The sequence below is a fragment of the Canis aureus genome, chromosome 12, assembly GCF_053574225.1.
Source record: "Canis aureus isolate CA01 chromosome 12, VMU_Caureus_v.1.0, whole genome shotgun sequence".
In the NCBI taxonomy this organism is placed as follows: Eukaryota; Metazoa; Chordata; class Mammalia; order Carnivora; family Canidae; genus Canis; species Canis aureus.
This window is the reverse complement of record NC_135622.1, coordinates 38,880,018-38,901,274: the sequence shown is the minus strand read 5'-3', so window position 1 is coordinate 38,901,274 and position 21,257 is coordinate 38,880,018. Positions and strand designations below refer to the sequence as shown.

The 21,257-nt window shown below is 43.1% G+C and overlaps 1 long non-coding RNA gene across 1 annotated transcript; it reads left to right on the top strand.

Moving 5' to 3' along the window:
- The first annotated feature begins 5,911 nt into the window (after positions 1–5,911).
- On the top strand, positions 5,912–20,132 carry LOC144281005 (uncharacterized). Its single transcript, XR_013349471.1, has 3 exons — positions 5,912–6,635; positions 6,746–6,840; positions 17,187–20,132. It is a non-coding gene; the product is annotated as an uncharacterized LOC144281005 (long non-coding RNA).
- The last annotated feature ends 1,125 nt before the right edge of the window (positions 20,133–21,257 follow it).

Below are 21,257 nucleotides of genomic sequence, written 5' to 3'. Positions count from 1 at the left end.
TTTTCAAAAAAAAAAAAAAAAATGTTTATTAGCCACAGAACTAGAGTGTGCTTTACAGACTCCGTTGATTCCCCTGACCATAACCAGTAAGATAGAGGTTATTTTGTGGGGTGGGTATGCTCTTGATTCATGTTCATTTGTGAGAAAATTAGAAAATACAAATAAGGGAAATATTGAATCACTCAAATCCCCACCCCTGTGCAAAATAACCATGTTAACTTTTTTTTTTTTGGCAGATGGTGTGTGTGTGTGTGTGTGTGTATGAACAAAAGAGATAGGCTTTTAAAAAATTTAATTAAGCTTTGTAATAAATAAAGCACATGGAAGTAGGCCTGCCTTCAACCTGGTGGGGCTCAGAGCCAGAGTACAGATGGAGGCCCACGTACCACATATCTAAATATTTAAAAGTTATAAATCAAGCTAAAAAACTGTTAAAATTTGTTTTATGCTTTGAATCTTAATAAATATTCCTATAAAGTGATGTGGGAAGGCGTATTTTAATTTAGAATTCCCAAACTCTCGGAATTCCAGAGCAGAAGAGGGTGGTGCAGGAAGAGCTGGCCCTCACTCAACTTGCTCTTCTCTGCAGGGGCCTCATGTGCAAAGGTGGGTACCCCTAGCCAAAGTCTCAGTCTGTCCTACCACCCAGAGACCGTCATAATGCCACCCTTCAGGCCTAGGAGTGCATGGATCAGAGGCCACTCCACCCTTGGGAATATGGGCCTGGGGTGAGGCCATGCAATGCCAGCTGCAGGCTTTGGGCTTTTGAGCAGGGGATTCTGGTGTCTCAGGCACCTGAGCAGGGTCTAGGAGGTGAGGTTAGTACAGGCTTGAGGTGAATATGTCCCTTGGTCCCATGAGCTGGAGAATGAAGAGAGAGGGACTTCTTATAGCAAGAGGCCCGGGTCAAAGGCATCTCTTGCTTGGTTTTAAGGGTGGTGCTGATGGAAAAGTAGTATCAGATACACTTATTCCCTTCTCCCTAATTTTCCTTAGAAGAGAGAGAATTTCTATTCATCATACTATGAAGGAAAAGAACAGCAAGAACAATTTAGCTTCTCTTTATTCTGCTTTGAGTCCAATGCCGGAAGAGTGGTGGAAGGAACTAGAGAAGCCTGACTCGCCCTGTCTGTCTGTCTCTCTCTTTCTCTCACGACATTCCGAAGAAAAGAGAGTGCTCCTTTACCACCCGTGCTTTCCCCATAAGTACACTTGAGTCAAGGCCCAGGCTTGTCTGAGAGTGGACCTGTCTCTCTCTCTTCTTCCTAATGGGACAGTAGTTCCGAACTGAGGTATGTATCTGCTCTGTAGTTCCAAACTCTCACTTTATGGATCAATCCAAGAGCTATACTGTAGACCAAGTATCTGGGGGCTCAAATGTGATAGCACATCAAAAAGTAAAACAAATACTTTGATTTCCATATTCTGGAGTTCAGAGTATACCTCAATTGGTTTCAAAATCAGTCCAGAGAAGAGAGGAGAGAGTGATTAATTACTTGGATCCAAGCCCCAGCTGAGTTCATTGAGTTGTCTAGTGGATTTTTTTTTTTAAGTCTAGTGAATTTTTAACTAGCGTTGTGAATCAGAGCCATCTAAAGAATTTTACAAACAACAGAAAAATCCACAGAATCCTAGATTTAAATACCGGAGATTCAGATACATTAGTCCTAAGAAAACTGTGTTTTTTTAAAGCTCCAAAGATGAGTCTGATACTTATCTAAAAATTACTGAACATAATTGAGCTTTATAAAATAAAAATAAATCCTATATTGCTTTGTCATAAACTGACAGTAAAGATTAAATGAAAAAATGCACTGAATTTTGAAGGTCTCTTTATAAAGTATTGTTACTTTCATTATGAATAACTACCTAGTATTATTAGGATTATCTAGTATTGTTAATTACTCTAGTTATTAAATAACATAATTTGGAGCAAAATACAATAAAATAAATATTAATTTCAATTACCAGATTAAGAAACCCATATTTAGAATAAATATATTAAAGATTTTTTAAAGATTTCCTTTTATTTTTTATTTATTTTTTTTTGGAGAGCTTTTCTTTTTTTTAATATTTTTTTTATTTTTATTTATTTATGATAGTCACAGAGAGAGAGAGAGAGAGAGAGAGAGAGAGGCAGAGACACAGGCAGAGGGAGAAGCAGGCTCCATGCACCGGGAGCCCGATGTGGGATTCGATCCCGGGTCTCCAGGATCGCGCCCTGGGCCAAAGGCAGGCGCCAAACCGCTGCGCCACCCAGGGATCCCTAAAGATTTCCTTTTAAATGAGTGGCTGGGTTGATAGAGAAATAGGGAAATTCTTGGTGGCCATAAAACATGAATCAAGAGCAGTTAATAAATGCTAAAGGTGATGTGTGCCCTGCAGGCACATACTAATTCATGGGGGAGTAAACAGGTATTAATGCATACTTGGAGACTTGAGGAAAAACTTAGGATCCATCAAAGTGGGAGATTGACTCAGGAGTCTAAGATCATCCTCCATGAAAAGTAGAACAACAGATACAACAAAAACTCACTCAATAGAGGAACATTGATGGGATGCTTGTCTATCTCAGCCTTGGCTCTGGATTAAGGGGAAAAAGAAAAAAAAAAAAGAAAAGAAAAATCCCTTTACTGCTCATTCCTAACTATAAGGCTGCTCTTATATTGGAATTCATATAACCTGGGTGGCTTAACACCAGAAATTTATATCTGGCACATCCAGATTGATATGCTACCAGAATACTTCGAACATAGACCTCAATGCATCATCCCAGCAAGGTTCCAAGTAATAAAAAAATCATAGTAAAAAATAAGAAAATGCATTAGTAGGTATGGTGCCATGTATGAAAATCAATTGAAACAAATAGAATAAGATTGACAAAAGCCACAGATATTGGAATTACAGAATATAGAAAAAATACATTTTTATGTTTAAGGAAGTAAAAAAGAACTCACCTTTGAATATAGAAGACTATCAGAAAGTTTCAGAAAGATGTGAAAATAACCATATTAAACTTTTGGAAATGAAAAACATAATAATTGGGCAACCCAGGTGGCTCAGCAGTTTAGTGCCACCTTCAGCCCAGAGCGTGATCCTGGAGACCTGGGATCCAGTCCCACATCGGGCTCCCTGCATGGAGCCTGCTTCTCTCTCTGCCTGTGTCTCTGCCTCTCTCTCTCTCTCTCTCTCTCTCTCTCTGTCTCTCATGAATAAATAAATAAAATCTTTAAAAAGAAAAATATATAATTGAAATTGGAAATTTAATAGTTAGGTTAAACTAGGGCTTCTCAACCTTGACACTACTGACATTTGGCCTGGATAGTTGTAGGGGGTCTTTTGTGCATTGTAGGTTGCTTAGAGTATCTCTTGTCTCTATCCTCTAGATGCCAGTAGCATGCCCTTCCCAGTGTGACAACCAAAAATATTTCCAACATTGCTAAGTATCTCCTGGCGCATAAAATCACTCTCTTTTAAGAACCATTGGATTAAACAAGAGAACATGAAGGAACGAAATAATGCAGCACATTCACTTCAGAAAAAAAGAAAAAAGAATTTAGAAGACATAATGGATAGATTTTCAGAAGGATGTTTCTAATCAAAATTTCCGGAGGACATTAAAGAGAATGGGGAAAAGGCTTTTGAAGAGTTAACAACTGAAATATCTTCAGAAGTCATGAAAAATATTGATTCTCAAATTCATGATTTTCATATAGGTTTAGAAATCAACTTCTCAAGTTACACATATACACAACCTGCAGGGATTTTGAAAAGGAAAACAATTTAAATGGCACCACTTATAATAGCATAAACAATTCAAATACTTAGGAATTAATCTTTTTAAAGATATTATATACCTCAATAGAAAATTAAAACATTTTCAAGAAAATTAGAAAAGTCCTCAATAGATAAATGGTGGGAAATACAATGTTCATGATTTGGGAAACAGTAAAGATGTTTCTCCTGAAATCAATCTATAGATTCCAAATATTCTTAATCACAATGGTAGATTTTATTAAAAATCTTATTCTAAAACATATATGGAAATTTAAGGGCTGAGAATGCCAAAAACAATCTTGAAGAACAAAGTTGAAGACTTACACTACCAGAAATGAAAACTTGCCATAAAGTCATAGTCATTAAGACAGTGTGATACTCATGCAAAGACAGACCAATGGAATACAATATAGAGCCCAAAAATACACATATACAGACACTTGATTTAATAAAGGTGGCATTGCCAAACGCTGGAAAAAGGATGATTTTTTCAATAAATAATGCTGGGTTATTTAGATATCTATATAGAAAAAAGTGAATTTTGACACCCCCCCACCCACCTCACACCATACACAAGAAGGAATTCTTTTTTTCCTCCTTAAAATTAATTCTAAGTAAACTGTAAACCTAAATGTGAAACAATAAAACTTCTAGAAGATAATATGAGGATAGCTTCATAACAATGGGGAAAGTAAGGTGTCTCTTAGAACACAAAAAGCACTAACTTTATAGGAAATATAAAAAATTTTGAATACATTTAAAATTAAGAACTCTTCATCAAAAGATATGACAAGGAGAATGAAAGCTAAAAGGTGAATGTAAGTATTTTCAATACATATAACTAAAAATGTGTATTCAGAATATTAATAACAAAAAACATAAATAATGAGGCACTTCACAAAAGAGGATAACCAAACATCCAATAAATCTACAAAAATATGCTCAATTTCAGTCCTCAGAGAAATGCAGATTAAGGTCACAATGAGATGACCACATACTCAACAAAATGGCTAATATTGAAATGACTGTCAGTGAGGATGTGGAGTAACAGCAACTCTTACACATTGCTGATAACAGTATAAATTGATACTAACACTTTGGAAAACAGTTGAGCAATATCTACTAACTTTGAAGATAAGCATACCCTGTGACCCAACAATGTTACTCCTAGGTGAACACACATACATACAAGCACACATGTGTGCATCCATGCCCCAAAACCCTCCTACAAGAATGTTTATAGCAGCATTATCCATAAGAACCCCCAAATGGAATTGATCCAAATACCCACCCACAGTGAAATGGATACATAAATAGCAGGATAGCCATGCAGTGGAATTATATGCGTCAATGACAATGAGTGTACTATACTAAACTACAGCAACAACATGAGTGAATCTCTCAACATTATATTGAGCAAAGGAAGCCAGATGTGAGGGAAAAAAAATGTATGCTGCATGTTTCCATGTATATAAGATAGAATTGAAAAAGCAGATGAAATTAAACTATAAAACTTAGTGATCCATGCTGGGGTGTTCAAACTGTGAAGGAAAGCAAGAAAGTGAATACCACGAAACACAGTGGTTACTCTTGTGGGTACACAAAGATGATGACCAGGAGGGCGTGTGAAGGACTTCTGGGGAGTTGGCAAAATCCTTTATTCATTTGGGTCATGGTTAATGTGGTTCATTTGCCAAATCACTGAGTTAAATATTTTTGTTTTGTACATTTTTCTGAACATGTATTATAGTTCATAGTAAAAAGCTTTAAAATATTAGGAAGAGTGCAGGCTCCTTAATGTGAACCTGAGTGTCTGCCTTTCTCCACTGGATCTTTTTACTTTTCTACTTCTTTGGCCTTTCCTTTTTTGGGGGAGACCTGACTCTTTTTCCTTGCAAATCATAAAATTGACTTTTGGGAAAGCACACTGCTCTTTGAGGCAAAATTTGGTATCGCAAACTGAAACTTACCCCTATGTAACTTTACTCCCCCATCCACAAACACCTTACACAAAATATAACATTTTACAACTCTCCAGTGGTTTTGCCCTAAGACAGAAATGTGGATATTTTGACATTATACTCTAAATTCTTTATTTCTTTTGTTTCACACAGTTAAGATCCTCTGCCTTTCTTCCCACATCACTCTCTGAATAAATAGTGTGGTACTAACATAAGGGAACCTGGCCAGTATTGAGTCATTGATAGAGTGTGGCCATCTTGTTGACCAAAGCCAGCTTCTCACATTTCTTCTTGAAAAGCATGGTGTTGACATGTTTAATATCCTGTGGCATTTCCTCTGGGCTCCACAGTATGATGGAAAAAGTCCCTGTTGATGTCTGATGGCCAAGTTGAATAAGCAAGGCCTTGAGACAATCCACTTCACAGCTCTGGCTGGGGTGGTGATTTCCCTCAAAGCTGTAATAGGAATCCTGATAGTCGTATCTTGACAGGATCCCCATACCACTACTTTCAGGGAGAGCACTTATGTGTGCCTGGATGGGTTTTGAATAAGTAAAAGCGAAATCTCATCCACAGCTTGATAGGGAATGATAAATCAAAACCCAGCACGCTACAGAAAGAACGATAACCCCAAGGTTTTAAGCTTTTCTGGAAGAATTCCAAAAAGGCATATTTTAAAGGAATGTCTTGGGGCAACCCTAAATAAACTGGTGACCTACAGATCAAAGATGCTGTGTTTTATTAGCCATCTCCTGACCCAGCCAATCCTACTGTCCTCTAACTGTTACACATAACCAGATAAACCCTCCCTTCTCCTGCCTTTCTTCCTCTGAGAATCACAAGAATCACAAATCAGCCCCGACAGCATTTGGTTTCTCATCTTCAGGAATGTGGCTGGTACATTCTTTATGTGAAAGAGGCAATCCTAGTCAGGGGTCTGACCCAGACAGAAGGAAGAGTATCTTATTTCATCTGCACAGAACAAAAGAGTATCTTTCATTTTCTAGGGCCTGCGTGATTCTGAAGACTTGAATGGAAGCAGACTGGCTGAGCTTAATCCTAAGGACAGAGACATGGCTGGTAGCAAGAGAGGTCCACTGAGGTAAGGGGGTCCCTCTCTCTCTCCTCCAGGATTGTCTTTCCAGTACAGTCCCAACTTGCAGAGGAAGCAGCGATTGACACAGGGTTCTTGATCCTTGACTGTAACATTCTACCAAATTAAAGGGCTTCCGCCGCTGATCCCAAGTCCTATAGGTTCATTTGGAATGTAGTTAATAAGACATTATTAGTTTCTGTAAGTTTAGTCTGTGCTAGGAACTTAGTGAACTATGCCTCGAAGAAGTCCCCCAGTGATCTCTGCCTCCCAGTAGTCATGGCCTGCTGTGATCTCCTTCTCTTCAATAATTGGTTTCTCCTAACTAATGAAATATTGGCAACATTGAATGGTGTCTCTTCCATAATTAGGTTACATGAGGTAGTGGCTGTGTCTTCTAGCAGACTCTGTCCCTCGCTGGTTTTGATAAGGCTGGCCGCCTAGTTGGAGAGGTCTGTGTTATCAGGGACTGAGGGTGGCCTCAGGTCAACACCCCACAAAGCCCTGAAGGAAGCACAGATCTGAGGAAGTCTTTCAGTCCAACAACCCTATGGAAACAATTCTATCAACAAAGACTTGAGCTTAGAAGCAGATCCTTCTTCTTTTGAGCCTTCAGATGAGACTGGCCAACTCCCTGATTTCAGTTTGATGAGAGACCCTGGAGCAGGAACCGGCTCAGCTGTCCCTGAAATCCTGTGTCACAAAAAGCACACAAAAATAATCAAAGTGTGCTTTACGTTGGCAATTTCTTATATAGCAAGAGGTGACTAATACAATAGATTTTACCCGTCATTTTTCTTTCCAGAACATAAATATTCACTTACTATTCACTTTGGGAAATGTTTCCATTGCTATTTCTAAGATGGTAGACTGACATACAATTATACCCCATACAGTGTTGAAATCAGTCATCTCTTTAGAGAGTTACCTGTGAACTAACAGATCATATAAAGGAAAGCATTAAGAAGCCTTTGTGGCCTAAACTGTGACTCTAGTTGTGCCATTCCTTTGCTTAAAGACCTTCTGGAACACTCCAGGAAGTGCAAACTCCTGTAACATGACCCAGAACTATCTTTCCAGGCTTTCACCCCATTATACTGCTCCCTGTCACCCTTCCCCCACTGGGGCCTGTCCCTTCACATATCTGTCTTCTCTCCTACTGCTCCCCCCCGCCCCACCTCATATTACGTGTGGAAGGCCTGTCTCCTCACTCTGCCTCCCCTTCCCCATACCACTTTTGGCCTTGCTTCAGGTACTTTTCATGTGCTGATCTTTCATCCTGGTTTGCTTTCCATCCTTTCTCTGGTTCTGTTTTCTCTGATCTCCTGAGTGAGACTAAAATCTCCAGGAGGGCAGAGACTCTCCATCACTCTCTGGGTGGCCCTTCCCACACCTAGAGCTTCACCTTAGTCATGCAGAGGAGGTGGTCATCCCACGTGTGTGAGGTTGAATGTGACAAAAGGCAGACTGGGATATGGTGCACCATTCCCAAGAGAGTGTCAAGAGAAGTGCTGTTAAGGAAGGACTCTGGCTATCCAAGGGCGGGAGACTAGCTGTGCCTGTTCCTCCACGAAGAGTTCTTGTGGACGTTTGATTATTAAAGTCTCCTATAATAGGAGTGCCTCAGTGGCTCACTTGGTTAAGCATCTGCCTTTGGCTCAGGTCATGATCCCAGGGTCCTGGGATTGGAGCCCCAGATCGGGCTCCCTGCTCAGTGGGGACCCTGCTTCTCCCTCTCCCTCTGCAGCTCCCCCTGTTTGTTCTTGTTCTCTTTCTCTCTGTCAAATAAATAAATAAATAAATAAATAAACAAACAAATAAATAAATAAATAAAATCTTTAAAAAATACATAAAGTTTCCTATACTGAAGAAATGGATGTTGTAGCTTCCAGCTCCAGCTTTCTGTAACGCTGTGATTTAGGCAGGAGACCTGGAAGCAGGCTGGTCATGCATCTATAGGATCCCTGCCCATGTGAAGCTAACCTCACAGTGATGATGGCAGCATGTTTGGTTTTCCCTTGGTAAGGCTGTGAGTTTACCATGCTAAATAGTCTATATCCAGTCACCTTATGTAGTCACAGGTAATTCCAGATGCTTTTATCTGATGGTGCTCTGCATGGATACTCCATTCCCCAAAAGACACAAATCCCACTGCTAGGACCTAAGCCACCTATACTGTGTGAAGAACCATGTTTGTTTGTTTGTTTGTTTATGAGAGACAGAGAGAGAGAGAGAGGCAGAGACACAGGCAGAGGGAGAAGCAGGCTCCATGCAGGGAGCCCGACGCGGGACTCTATCCCGGGACTCCAGGATTGCGCCCTGGGCCAAAGGCAGGCACCAAACTGCTGAGCCACCCAGAGATCCCCCAAGAACCATGTTTATAACCAGTTTGGCACCACCTTATTATGGGCCCTTGTGCTTAAAGTCGCAGAGACTGTATTTAAAGATTTCAGGGCACCTCGGGTGGCTCAGCAGTTTAGCATCGCCTTCAGCCCAGGGCGTGATCCTGGGGACCTGGGATTGAGTCCCACATCAGGCTCCCTGTGTGGAGCCTGCTTCTCCCTCTGCCTGTGTCTCTGCCCCTCCCACCCCCTTTCTCTGTGTGTCTCATAAAAAAAAAAAAAGATTTCAGATATTAGAGACTCATTTTTTCATCACCATTTGCCAGAACCAATCCCGGTCATTGGGTGTGTAATAAGCATTTCCTGTGTCGGGCACTGTGCTAGGAGCTTAGTACAAAACTCACTGACAGACTGCTCCTGTCCTAAAGGATGTGTAGTCTGACTCAGAACACAGATTCTCTTACTTAGTGCAATTCTTTGAGCACGGAAACCCTGTTACGCCCAGGCACACAGGCCAGGGGGCAGGGATGCTCAGCCCACGGGGGCATGGAAGCCTCGCAGGAGAGCTAACAGATTCTGAAAGGTCATCCTGGAAAGAAAGGTGGAAAAATAGAAAGTGCAATTCAACAGATTTGCTTTTGAAATCACTCTCTGCCAGCAACTCTGCTGGGTCCTGAGGGTTCTAAGATGAATGAGGCACACTCCCTTCCTCCCAGGACCTTAGCTGAGGGCGGTGGGGGCAGAGGTCAGGTGAGGCCCCAGGGCCTGATGGGGAGGGTGGGGGCGCTGGGGAACCCAAGGACTGTAAGGTGAATAGCCGGGACGTGCCATACCTTCCGTTTTAATTTAACAATCGTTTCTTGCGTCTAATCTTTTGTTGCTGGTGGTGGTGTTTCTTAAAGAGCAGATATCATTCCTCGGAGCATCTCCAGCCTGGAGACCCAGAGACCCGATAGCTGTGAACTTGAGAATTCCTGTTGGGCCACTGGTTATCTATTCCCTGCTGTGAGCGCCGTTCCTCCCCTCCCTCTCCCCTCCTGCTTCACCTCTGTGAAGAGGAGGAGGGCTTCCCTCCTTTTGTGGTCTTGAGGACTTACTGGGATGTGTTTTGGGGGACCTACAGGGTGGCAGTAGCAACTAATCCTGATTTTTTTAAATAAAGATTTATTTATTTATTCATGAGAGACACAGACTGAGAGAGAGAGAGAGATAGAGGCAGAGACACAGGCAGAGGGAGAAGCAGGCTCCTCACAGGGAGCCTGATGTGGGACTTGATCCTGGATCCCAGGATCATGGCCTGAGCTGAAGGCAGGCGCCCAACCACTGAGCCACCCAGGTGTCTCTAATATCTTGATATTTATGTCGTTGGCCACCAGGCAGACTTGGCCGTAGTTTTGACTCTGTTGCTCATTGGTTGTGTGGTCTTGGGGGCACTTCCTAAGGTTCTCTGTGCAGTTACCTCATCTGGAAAAAGATATTCTTCATACGGCTGTGTGTGGATTAGCACTTCTGTGCTGAGCACACTGTCTTCATAAAGGCTCCATTCGGTACTTCATAAATGCTAATCCCCTCGGTCTTTTCCTTTAAATCAGGGCTGCCAGCCCGGCTTTGTTGGGATCGAGTTGGCACCTGGCATCGTGTGGGCTTGGGGTGTGCAGGGTGACGGTTTGATTCACATGTCTGTCGGAAGATTACTCCGCACTGGGGTTAGTTAACCCCTCCATCATCTCACAGTTACAGTTTTGTGTGTGTGTGTGTGTGTGTGTGTGTGCACTTAACTTCATTTTCCAATGTTTCTTAAATATATTCTGATTCTACAATAAGAAAAAAAATGTAATTGAAGAAAACAACCAGGGAAGTCACACTTGTTCTAAGTGTATAAGGATTTTCTACAAGGCTGGGATTTTCTGCAAGGACCCTGGGTACAAGTAGGCGGCCCCCTTCTCATGGTGAGTGCAAGGGTTCTACTTAGTAGTCTTGTCTGTCTCTTTGGGCTGAGAAAACTTGGTCATTGTGTTTGTTACCTAAAACAGGTCATTTGGACATTTTTGTTCCATTCTTGGAGGATGCCGCTGTCTCATTTTCCTCCAGCTTACCTTGAGAAAGACAAGGGAGTTGGTAATTTATATTGGCAGGATTGAGAGAGAACATAAAAATGGGCGGAACACATCCAGTGATAGATGGGGATGTGAACATTTTTGGCTTAAAATCAGTTTTCCCTTGCTCTTGTACTCAGGCCAAGGAAGGGCCAATTACTTTGGGTCTTTCCTGGATTAATTAATTCACCTGGAATTCCTTCTTCTCCTCCCTTCCTGTCATTCCTGTCTCTGTAACTTGTTTTCCTTTATTCAAAGGACCTTTAACTAAGAGCTGTATGCTGTCCTAGGGACAGAGCTGCCAGAGGAAGAGGGCAGGGGCAGAGGGCACTGGGCAGACAGAGATGCACACGCTCGTGCCCTCCACTCCTTGTCGAAGTTTGGTGCATTTGGCTCGGTGGCTGGGGGGAAGGCAAGGGCCCTGGGATCCGAGTATCTGCAGGGATCACTCCAAGAAGTGGAGTGAGTGGGTGCAGGCCTGGCCTCACAGGACCGAGAAGGGAATCAGCAGAGCCAGAATGAGTGATGGGGATGGGGCACGCATGTGGGTGGCCTTCCAAGAAACACAGGTCAGTAAGGGTGACATGCGGAGGAGTGGGGAGAAACCCATAGTGCAAATGGCAGTAGGCGAGGGCCTCTCTCTCACACATCTCTGCATATCTGAGCTCTTTCTGGATCCATCTGGCTACACATAATGAGCTGCTTTCACTTCATTTAGAGAAGCATCCAGTGGGTCATGCTGTTCTGGAAGGGAGGATACAAACCAAACCAGGATGTGGTCACTGCTCTGGAGTTTGCAGCCCCTGTGCTGGGCTTCTTCATCAGGGCTGTGTATCAGAATCACCCCAGAGCTTTAGAACCTTGCACAGCCCTGATTCAGCAGATGGGGCGGGGCTGCCATTTCCGGATCTGAGAACCTGCGTCTAGTGAAACAATGAGCAGGAGAGGAGGTCAGCACCCTTGTTTTCTGGGCACTAGGCTAAGTGCCTCATCATTGTAGGGGGTAAAATACACAAGCAGAAGTGTTCCTGAGCAGGCTCAGCTCAGTGTGCAATGGTCAATTATGCTCATTTCCTCTCAACGTGGCATTCAATGGCATCACACCGGCCACTCTGAGATCAGCCACGGTGGGAATATTTACACTAGGGAAATTGGCAAATGCTAAAAACCAGGGCATTTTCCTCTCTAGAAAGCCAGTTGTTAAATATTTCCTGAGACACCACAGGGTGTGTGTGTGTGTGTGTGTGTGTGTGTGTATAGTCTCATTGAAATTAATCTCCATAATAAGCCCAAATTTTATACACGGAATGACACTATGCTGCTTTCTAATCCCTTTGAAATATGTTACCTTACTGTCACAATAACCCAGAGAAATATTGCTATCCTCATTTTAAAGAAACACTGGTTCAAAGAGGTCACACAGTGAGGAGGATGGACCTGAACTGAACCCCAACTTTGCCTCCCAGCCGCACTCTTCCTGTTCAGGCAGGCACTGCCCCAGCAGTCAGATTCCTGGCTCTGAGTCAGTGTCTTGATCACAAGGGCTGGAGGGACCAGACCTGACCCCATTTGCAGATATCTGATAACAGGAAGTTTCCCCAACACTGGCAGGTGGAGCTTTAATAAATGACCTCCCCACTCTGCTTATTTTTGTGCATTGAGTATTCTTATGCTAAGTTTAGGCAGGCTTACAGGGACCTGCGATCCAGGGGGTTATATTTTGGGGGGGTTGTGATGCTGTGGCTGTGAAAATGTGCCTCTGGCTGGCACGGAAAGAAGGGAATCCAGAACTTTTTAAAACCCACCCCATTAAGGTCTTGGCTGAGGCCATGGGAATTTCCAAATATTTCACTGGTCTAATTGAGGTAGCAGTGAGTTGGAGGCTAATATGAGGCCTGAGATTTATGTCAGATGGCAAATTCCCAGTAGACAGGGAGCTAATTCTAAAATGGTGAAAATAGCAGCAAATTCAAGCAGTGCCAAAAGCTATCACCTGCTGGGGACCGTGTCCTGAGGAAGAAAGGAAAAAGAGACTCCTCATTCCCAGGGGGATGCTCCCCACTCTTCTTATTTTGTCAGGACCCACCTACTGTCTGCTGGGATAAACAAGGGAGTGAAAAGCTGGTCACATCATGGAAAAATCACACTGAAAGACTTTTTAAGGCAGAATTTTCCTTTATGTCTGAAGTTCAGGCGGTTGGGATTGTTCCACTCATGTGACCAAACACCCACACGGATTGCCACTGAGAGTTCCTTGTGTGACCGTCATAGTCTCTAGACTCTATCTGGGACTTCTGCAGAGGTGTCAGGTGTCACTTCTTTATGTTCTAAAGGATGTCCTCTCTGGAGGATGAGCTTTCAAGATGGTGCCAGGTGGAAAACGGGGGAGGGAGTCGTGATCTGTGTGGCAGCCATGACATCAGGCCTGCAGAGGCCTCTGAACAATGGGCTCAGAGCCTCCAGGCCTGGCGATGGAAGGTAGATGATTGCTTCACTGAGCTGTGCCCCCCACAGCCACCATGCTCCCTACCACCCCTGGGCTGAGCACAAAGTGCACACTTGTTTTCTTTGGAATGTGTAAACACAAGTGTGCCCCATGAAGTGGCTCAGACAATGTGGAGCAGCAGGAGTCCAGGAGTGTTTGTGCAGAGTCCCCAGGGTTGAAATTTGACCTCAGACCCTGGCACTGAGCACTCTCCCGTGGGCCACACTTCAGCAGGGAACCCTCCTCAGGAGCTCTGACGTTGCCATGAGTAATGTAGAGGGACTCAGAATTTCAGACTCAGGGCATGAGGGGAGATTGGAGGTGACCAGTGTATATAAGAGTCAGCAGGAAGAAGGTGCAGGATAAAGCACATTCACTGGCCAACATTCTCGAACAGCTCACTGCAGTGTGGTTCCCAGACTAGCTGTAACCAGCATCACTTGGTTGGGGGGGGGGGGGAGCTAGGTATGCAGAGTCACAGGCCCCACCCTGACCTCCTGACTCAGAGTCTGCACAACATACCCTGGGGAATTCCGGTGGATTTATAGCTTGAGCGGCACAGCTCTGACCAAGCCAGACAGGCCTCTCCCCACTGACTCAGACTGGGTTCAGGGCACATCCGGGCACTGGACTGTTTACTATGCAGTAACCTAAAGACATTTACGATAGAGACTCAATGGGGGGAGTTCTCTTTTCCCTCCCCCCCTTCACAGACACACACACACACACACACACACACACACGTGATATTATAAAGGATCAGGAGTCAAGAGATTTGAAGTTTCATGCCTGGCTTTGTCACTTAATAACTTAATACTCGTGGGACCTCAGCCAGGTCTCTGACTTCTCTGAACATGTTTCCGTATCTCTAAAAAGGAGACAAATGGTGACTCTCCTGAGCTGGGCACTCACAGGGAGCAAGCAGTAAACATTTTACATGTACTAACTCATTTAATCCTGTGACCAACCCATATGATGCTTGCACTATCATTGTTCACATTTGACAGGGGTGGCTCTGGAGGCACTCACTGGCCTGCTGGAGATCACACAGCTTGCAGGTGGCAGAGTGGGGCCTGGCTCTGGAGTCCACACTCTGTCCATACCCCAGGTTGAGGACTCAGCCAGATGACCAGTAGGCTGGCACAGAGCATGTGGAATGATGGATGTGAGCCACGCAGGCCAGCAATGGGCCCTCAGTAAATGATTACTTTCAGTACTATCCATGCGCAGTGAAAGTTGGAGAAGACATAGGACTTACTTAGGTATTAGTCACCATTTCTTTAAGATGCTTTTTCTTGTCTTTTTCTTGTATTTTTCCAAAATTTGTCTTTTTTTGGTCAGGAGAATAAATGAGAAGTTGTAATTTATGAAATCCCTCTTGACTTGCTTGTATGAGTTGCTCATAGGACTTGCTCATTCCCAGCATGAAGAAGGATAGAAAGCCTTCAGAGCCTCAGTACCTCCTAACTGTAGTAACACAGAGGACACTTTCCCCAACTCTGAAAAAGCAGCCCCCCTGCACCTCTGTTTCCAAGAGTCACAACAAATGATCTGCAAGAAGAGTAGAGCATGCCACTTGCAGCAGAGCTCAAGGAACTCCCTTTGGTGGGTCTGCATTTAACTACCTTCCCACACCAGGGACCAGACCCTCTGGGGAGGGGGATGTCCCTGTTTCTCTCCCTAGCTCCAACACATCCAGAATGAAACTTCTCAACAATAAACCTTTCAATGCATAAAGTAAGGGCATGGAGGAATGCATGTATTAGAGATTCAGGGTTAATGACTTCCTATGTGTGGAAAATTTTCCCCCGAAGTGTTTCCAAATATAGAAAACTCAACATAATAAACGACAAGAGCTCACAGATCTTGGCAGCAGCAGTAGCAGGGTGCAGAGTGAGGAAGGAGAAGGGGTTCCCAATTCCCAGGCCAGCCAGCCCTCATTGACTTCCTGCCTACTGAACTGGAAGGTTTCATAATTGCACCCACTCTGGACCTCTTCAGATAAATAATCTAAGTGCAAATCAAATGCATTATGATTTTTTAAAGTCACTGACCAAGCCCCTAAAATAGATTGATTGCATTTCTCCCAGCTCTTCTATGTTGGGGAGGTTGGGAATATCACTAGTCACATTGTTCTTTTCTCTTGTGTCCCTAAAGGAGTTCGTTGTGGGGGAGGGCGGGCATTGTTAATGGCTGTCAAACACTCACATGGCTCAGGCATTTTTAATCTGCCAGGAGCTTGTTGGACCGAACAAACTAAAACCACCCCTGATTCTCTGAAGACTATATTTACCAAGATTACTTCCTATAATTATCAGGTTGCTGCCTAAGCCAAAGGCTACTTTCAACCTTCCCAGCTGAGCCATCTTTTGCTCCTTGACAGCTGTGAGCCTCCTCATCCCCACGGATGGAGGAAAGTGATAGACGTGTCGGAGATGGGAGGATTGTGGAAACTTGAATCTCACTAATGCTCCCCAAACTTTCCTTCTCTGAAGCAAGGAAGGCCCAGTCTTAGGACAGAAAAGCTACTCAAATATATATAAAAAATTCTCAACTGAAGGAAATTATGAATTAACATCGCTGGGATCACAGCTGCCCAAATAGGTCTCTTCCAACTCCGGCTAGTTCCCAAAGAACAAGGGACCCATCAGAGGCTCAGAGTATATTTCCTCAAAAAACAAAAAGGCTCTGGAGGAGGCCTGGGACTTAGGTGGACCTCCAGAAGAATGGCAGCATTTTCAGTCCTCGACCGAGCCATTGTCATAGCATAGAAGAGCTATATAGGGTTTGGGCTGGTGGCTGTGAGGTCCATTTTATGAACGAGGTGGCACCCATCTCTTAAGAGATTGTCAGGGAGCCCTGGACACATGTTTTGACTTAGAAAACCCTAGGAGAGTAGAAGGAAAGGTCACCATGTTATTTTAAACTCAAACTTGATACTTGGATGTATTAATGGCCTGGCATACAGGGGTTGAGAAATAAGTCCTCACTACCCTTGCCACCGCTCAAGTCCTCATCCACACATCATTAAAGTATCCAAAGAGGTCCCAAGAAGAAGAGAAAAAAAATCGGTATGAAAAGGAAGCATGGAGTTAGGTCTTATGTAGAATGTTTAAATGTGTTGGGAAGAAAGCCACAGGACAATGAAATCTCTGTATTTAAGGAAAAGAGGGTGCTTTTTACAAATGATGCCGATCTGGGACGCCTGGGTGGCTAAGTGTTGAGCGTCTGCCTTTGGCTCAGAGTGTGATCCCGGTGTCCTGGAATCAGAGTCCCACATCAGGCTCTCCGCAGAGAACCTGCTTTTCCCTCTTCCTGTGTCTCTGACTCTCTTTGTGTGTTTCTCATGAATAAATAAATAAAATCTGTTAGGAAAAAAAATGATGCCGATCTGTTTCCTACTATCAGCTAATTAAATGATTTTCTTACCAGGTTCCCACGAGGTTCCATCTTGGTCAGTGAAGGCATTGAATAAGAATGTCTTCTAAGGGAAGACCCTGAGAATTCAGTTCTGGAGAGGGAAGATGAAGAACAGATTCACCTCATGAGCCATGCAAACAAGGACCTGCCAGAGCCTACCTGGTGACCTCAGGTGATGGCGAATTCTAGTGAAGAAGCTTGAAAGACATGGTGGCCAACAGAAAAATAAATCATTAATCCTAAGGTTAACTAACTATTGAATAAAGGCTATGAAAGAAATAGTGGGGGTCTTAAGAATGATAGCCACCTTCCTCATTTTGAGGATCTTTTTGCTTGGAGTCAGAGGGTATACCAGATAGCCTCTCAAAGCTCCACCTATTTTTATGAATCTACGATGTATTTGAACTCTGAAGATGGAAATCCAGTCCTGGCTGGCCTGGGCAAAGGGGCAGATGTAGGGCTCACATAACCAATCTCCAGTGGGGCAAGGCTGTGGTTGGTTTGGGGGCCCTGCAACCAGAGGGTGGGGTGCCATCTGCACTCTTCCACCTCTCCCTTTCTCTTTGTGTTGGCTTTGGATTTTTGTTTTTGTTTTTCACACAGCAGAACACATAACCCCTGAGAGGCCTGGCTTTAGTAAAGGGAGTAAAGAGGAGTTGCCTCTCTTTCCTTGATTCCAGGCCAAAATATTCTACAGAAGGGCTAGGTCAAGGGCACACCCCCAAAGGCAACCAACCCATCCTTCAGTGGTTGGAGTGGAGGAGGAGCAGACCCCAGGAAGAAGAACTGCGCAGACACACCCACAGACACCCAGCGCGGCACCAAGCCAAATGCTAAATTCTGAGTATGCATGAGCTGGGGTAGAAGAGAGAAAGAGGAATAGAACGCATGTCAGAGTAGAGCTGGGAAAGAGTGAGGGACAGGGTCACTCTGCAGCCTAGTACGCTAATTGAAAGGACATTCAGTTCTACTCTTGAAAGAAGATGCCTCCAGCCATATGTATTTCTTGCCAATTTCCTTTCAACCTTAACTAATAACGTTTCCTCCTTAATTTCTGTCCGAGCTAGTTGGCAAAGCATACAAACACTTTCTGTTTATTTGTGCTTGGTATAGCTGGAAAGAGTCCCATGAAGATTTTTGCTCTCATCATTTTGTCTGTAAGTTTCTCCCCAACTCAATCCCTTTCTTAGCCGGCTACCTGAGAAATGCGAGGGGCAGTAAACTTTGTCAATAGCTGCCTCTGTTTACTTGGTACAATATATCTTGCAGCGATGAACTCTAGCTGTGAGGGGTGGGGGGGAGTTTATTTATGTTGAAGCCGGACCCGGGGGACAGGATCTTAGTTTTCCCAGAACAGACCACCAACTGAACAGTGGTGATAACAGGGATGTGCAGTGGGGATGATTAGGACTTTGGAGCCTGAGAGATGAGGATTTGAATCCAGGCTGTAAAATGAGCAAGGACCATATTGGAGGCTGCAGGGCACCTCCCAGATCCTCCTTCCCAGCTAAGACATTCATTCTCCCAACTGCTGAGGGGCATTGGCTGCTGAGGCCTCACAGCTGAGTTCCCTCCTAGGACTGCCATGGCTGAGGGACCAAAGTTACATCTCTCCCAGAATGGCCTGATGCAAGGGTTCAAAGCCCAGTGCTCGTACTTCAGTCCAGGGCAAGTCTGAGGGTATCCCAGCTCCAGAGCTTCCAAGGGATCTGCAGGGGCCTTTCTTGGGACCGCCTCAGTGTTCAACTTCAGCATCTGCTCCATTCTGCTTCCTTACTCCCTAAAAGCTATTCCTTCAGAGAACACTCCCCAGTAAACTTCCTATGTGCAAATGTCTGTCTCAGCATCTAAGACAGAGTTTCCTTGTAGGACTTTTCCCCATCAGGATGAAAGCCAGCCAATGTGCATCTTGAGCAGGTGCTCAAGATTATTGTAATATTTTTAAAGCTATAACCTTTATGGTTCAGTCCCAGAATTGAGCCACAATTAAGTAGGATACATTCTATTCAACCGGAATAATTTAAAAAATAACTCAGGTCCTTTACTGATTCTGTTGAGAGTGAGACTTTTGGTTGCAAGTTACAAAAACAACAACAACAACAACAAAACCTAAGTAAGACTGTTTAAGGAAAGGAAAGTTTATTTGTATATTTACATGGCCAATAGGGAATGTTCATGAACTCTGAAGTCTAGGCATAAACTTTCATAGATGTCTGGATCTAGGGGCTTAGGGTAGGGTCATAGGACCTACTCTCTCCTCCTTCTTCCTTTATGTTGCTTCAGGCTCTGGTGGGTACCCCCTGCTGATAAGATGGCTTCCATTACCTGCATTGTTTACTCCAACATTCCAGCCTCATGGCTCATGTTCACAGTAGAAGAGAGAATGCTTCTTTCCGAGGTGCTCCCATAGAACAGGTACATTGTAGAATGATTGAGAGGATGGAGTCTCACCCCACGTTGTCCAGGTTCAAATTCCAGTTCTGTCCCTTAGCAGCAATATGACTATAGATGATTATAGCCCCTGAATAGGTCCTGTATCTGTACAGTGGTTGATGACAGCACTACTCTTCCCATAGGATTACAAATATGAAATGTGTTAATACTTTTAAAGTGTTCAGAACAGTGCTAAACATATAATAAATACCACATAAGATTTTTTTTAATTAAAAAATACCTAGATGATTTACTTGGCTTGAGTCACAGTCTCATCTCTGAATTGATAACTGTGCACCAGAAGAAAATGTTTAGGTTGCTCACCCCTAGAAGTAGGGGTAGAGTTAACATCATTGAAATAAGGTCTGAGGTGGGAGGTTCTCCAACATCACTCAGGCTTCTGTTACCAGATGAAGAGGAATAGATGCTGGGCAAGGCAAAATAACAATTTTCTCCTCTATTTGTATTTCTTAAAATAGTATACACAGACATACAACTGCTTAGCAGTTTTTTAAATCCTAAAAAAATTAAGATACTTTTATAATGAAGTGATCTGATAGACACCAGATATTATCCAAGTGAAAAAAAAAATTGGTTTCATCTAAAATGAAACAAATTTATCTGTTGACTTTCTAATTTGAAGATACTCTCCTTTATTAGCTTCTAAGAGTATTTTTAGGACTATTTGGAATTCATCTTTGTATGTGAGATGAGTCTTTATTTTTTTCCCAATTTGGATACCCAGTACCATTTTTAAAAGCTCATCCTTTTCCCTGCTATCCTATCTATTCTATCATGCTAATTATATTTCAGTTGTCATAATTGTGAGTTTATTTCTGGCTTTCTATTATAATCCATTGGTCTATTTGTCTATTTCTGTGCCAATACCATACTGTTCTAATTACTATACAGAGTTTTAAGTGAAAAGGTTTAACAGATACTAAAAAGTCCTAAAAAGATAGTAGGAAATTCAAGAAGCCAAATAAACTCTAAGGAAGATAGATAGATAAATATAATACATATATATATTTTTATATATAATATAAATAATAAAATAAGATAAACAAATGAAGCCAGGGAAGGCAACCATAAAATATATTCACACCAGACACATCAATAGAACTACAGAAAACAAATAGAAAGTCATAAAAGAAACTTGAGAAAAAAGACAGGTTGCTTATTAATGAATGACACTTGACTTCTTAATATAAACAAAGGAAGACAGAAAACAGTGAAATGAATCTAAAATGTCTTAAAGGAAAACAGCTGCCAACTTAGAATTCTGTACCCAGTGAAAATATCTTTTAAGAATGATGGTGAGGGGCAGCCCAGGTGGCTCAGTGGTTTAGCACCGCCTTCGGCCCAGGGCATGATCCTGGAGACCTGGGATCGAGTCCCACATCGGGCTCCCTGCATGGAGCCTGCTTCTCCCTCTGCCTGTGTCTCTGCCTCTCTCTCTCATGAATAAATAAATAAAATCTTAAAAAAAAAAAAAAGAATGATGGTGAAATAAAGACATTTTTGGACCAACAAAACAGTAGTTTGCTCCCAGCAGATATGTGCTAAAAAAAATTCTAAAGAATACACTTTAAACCAAAAGGAAAAGTATCCTGAATGGAAAGTCTGAGATGCAAGCAGTAAAGAGCAAAA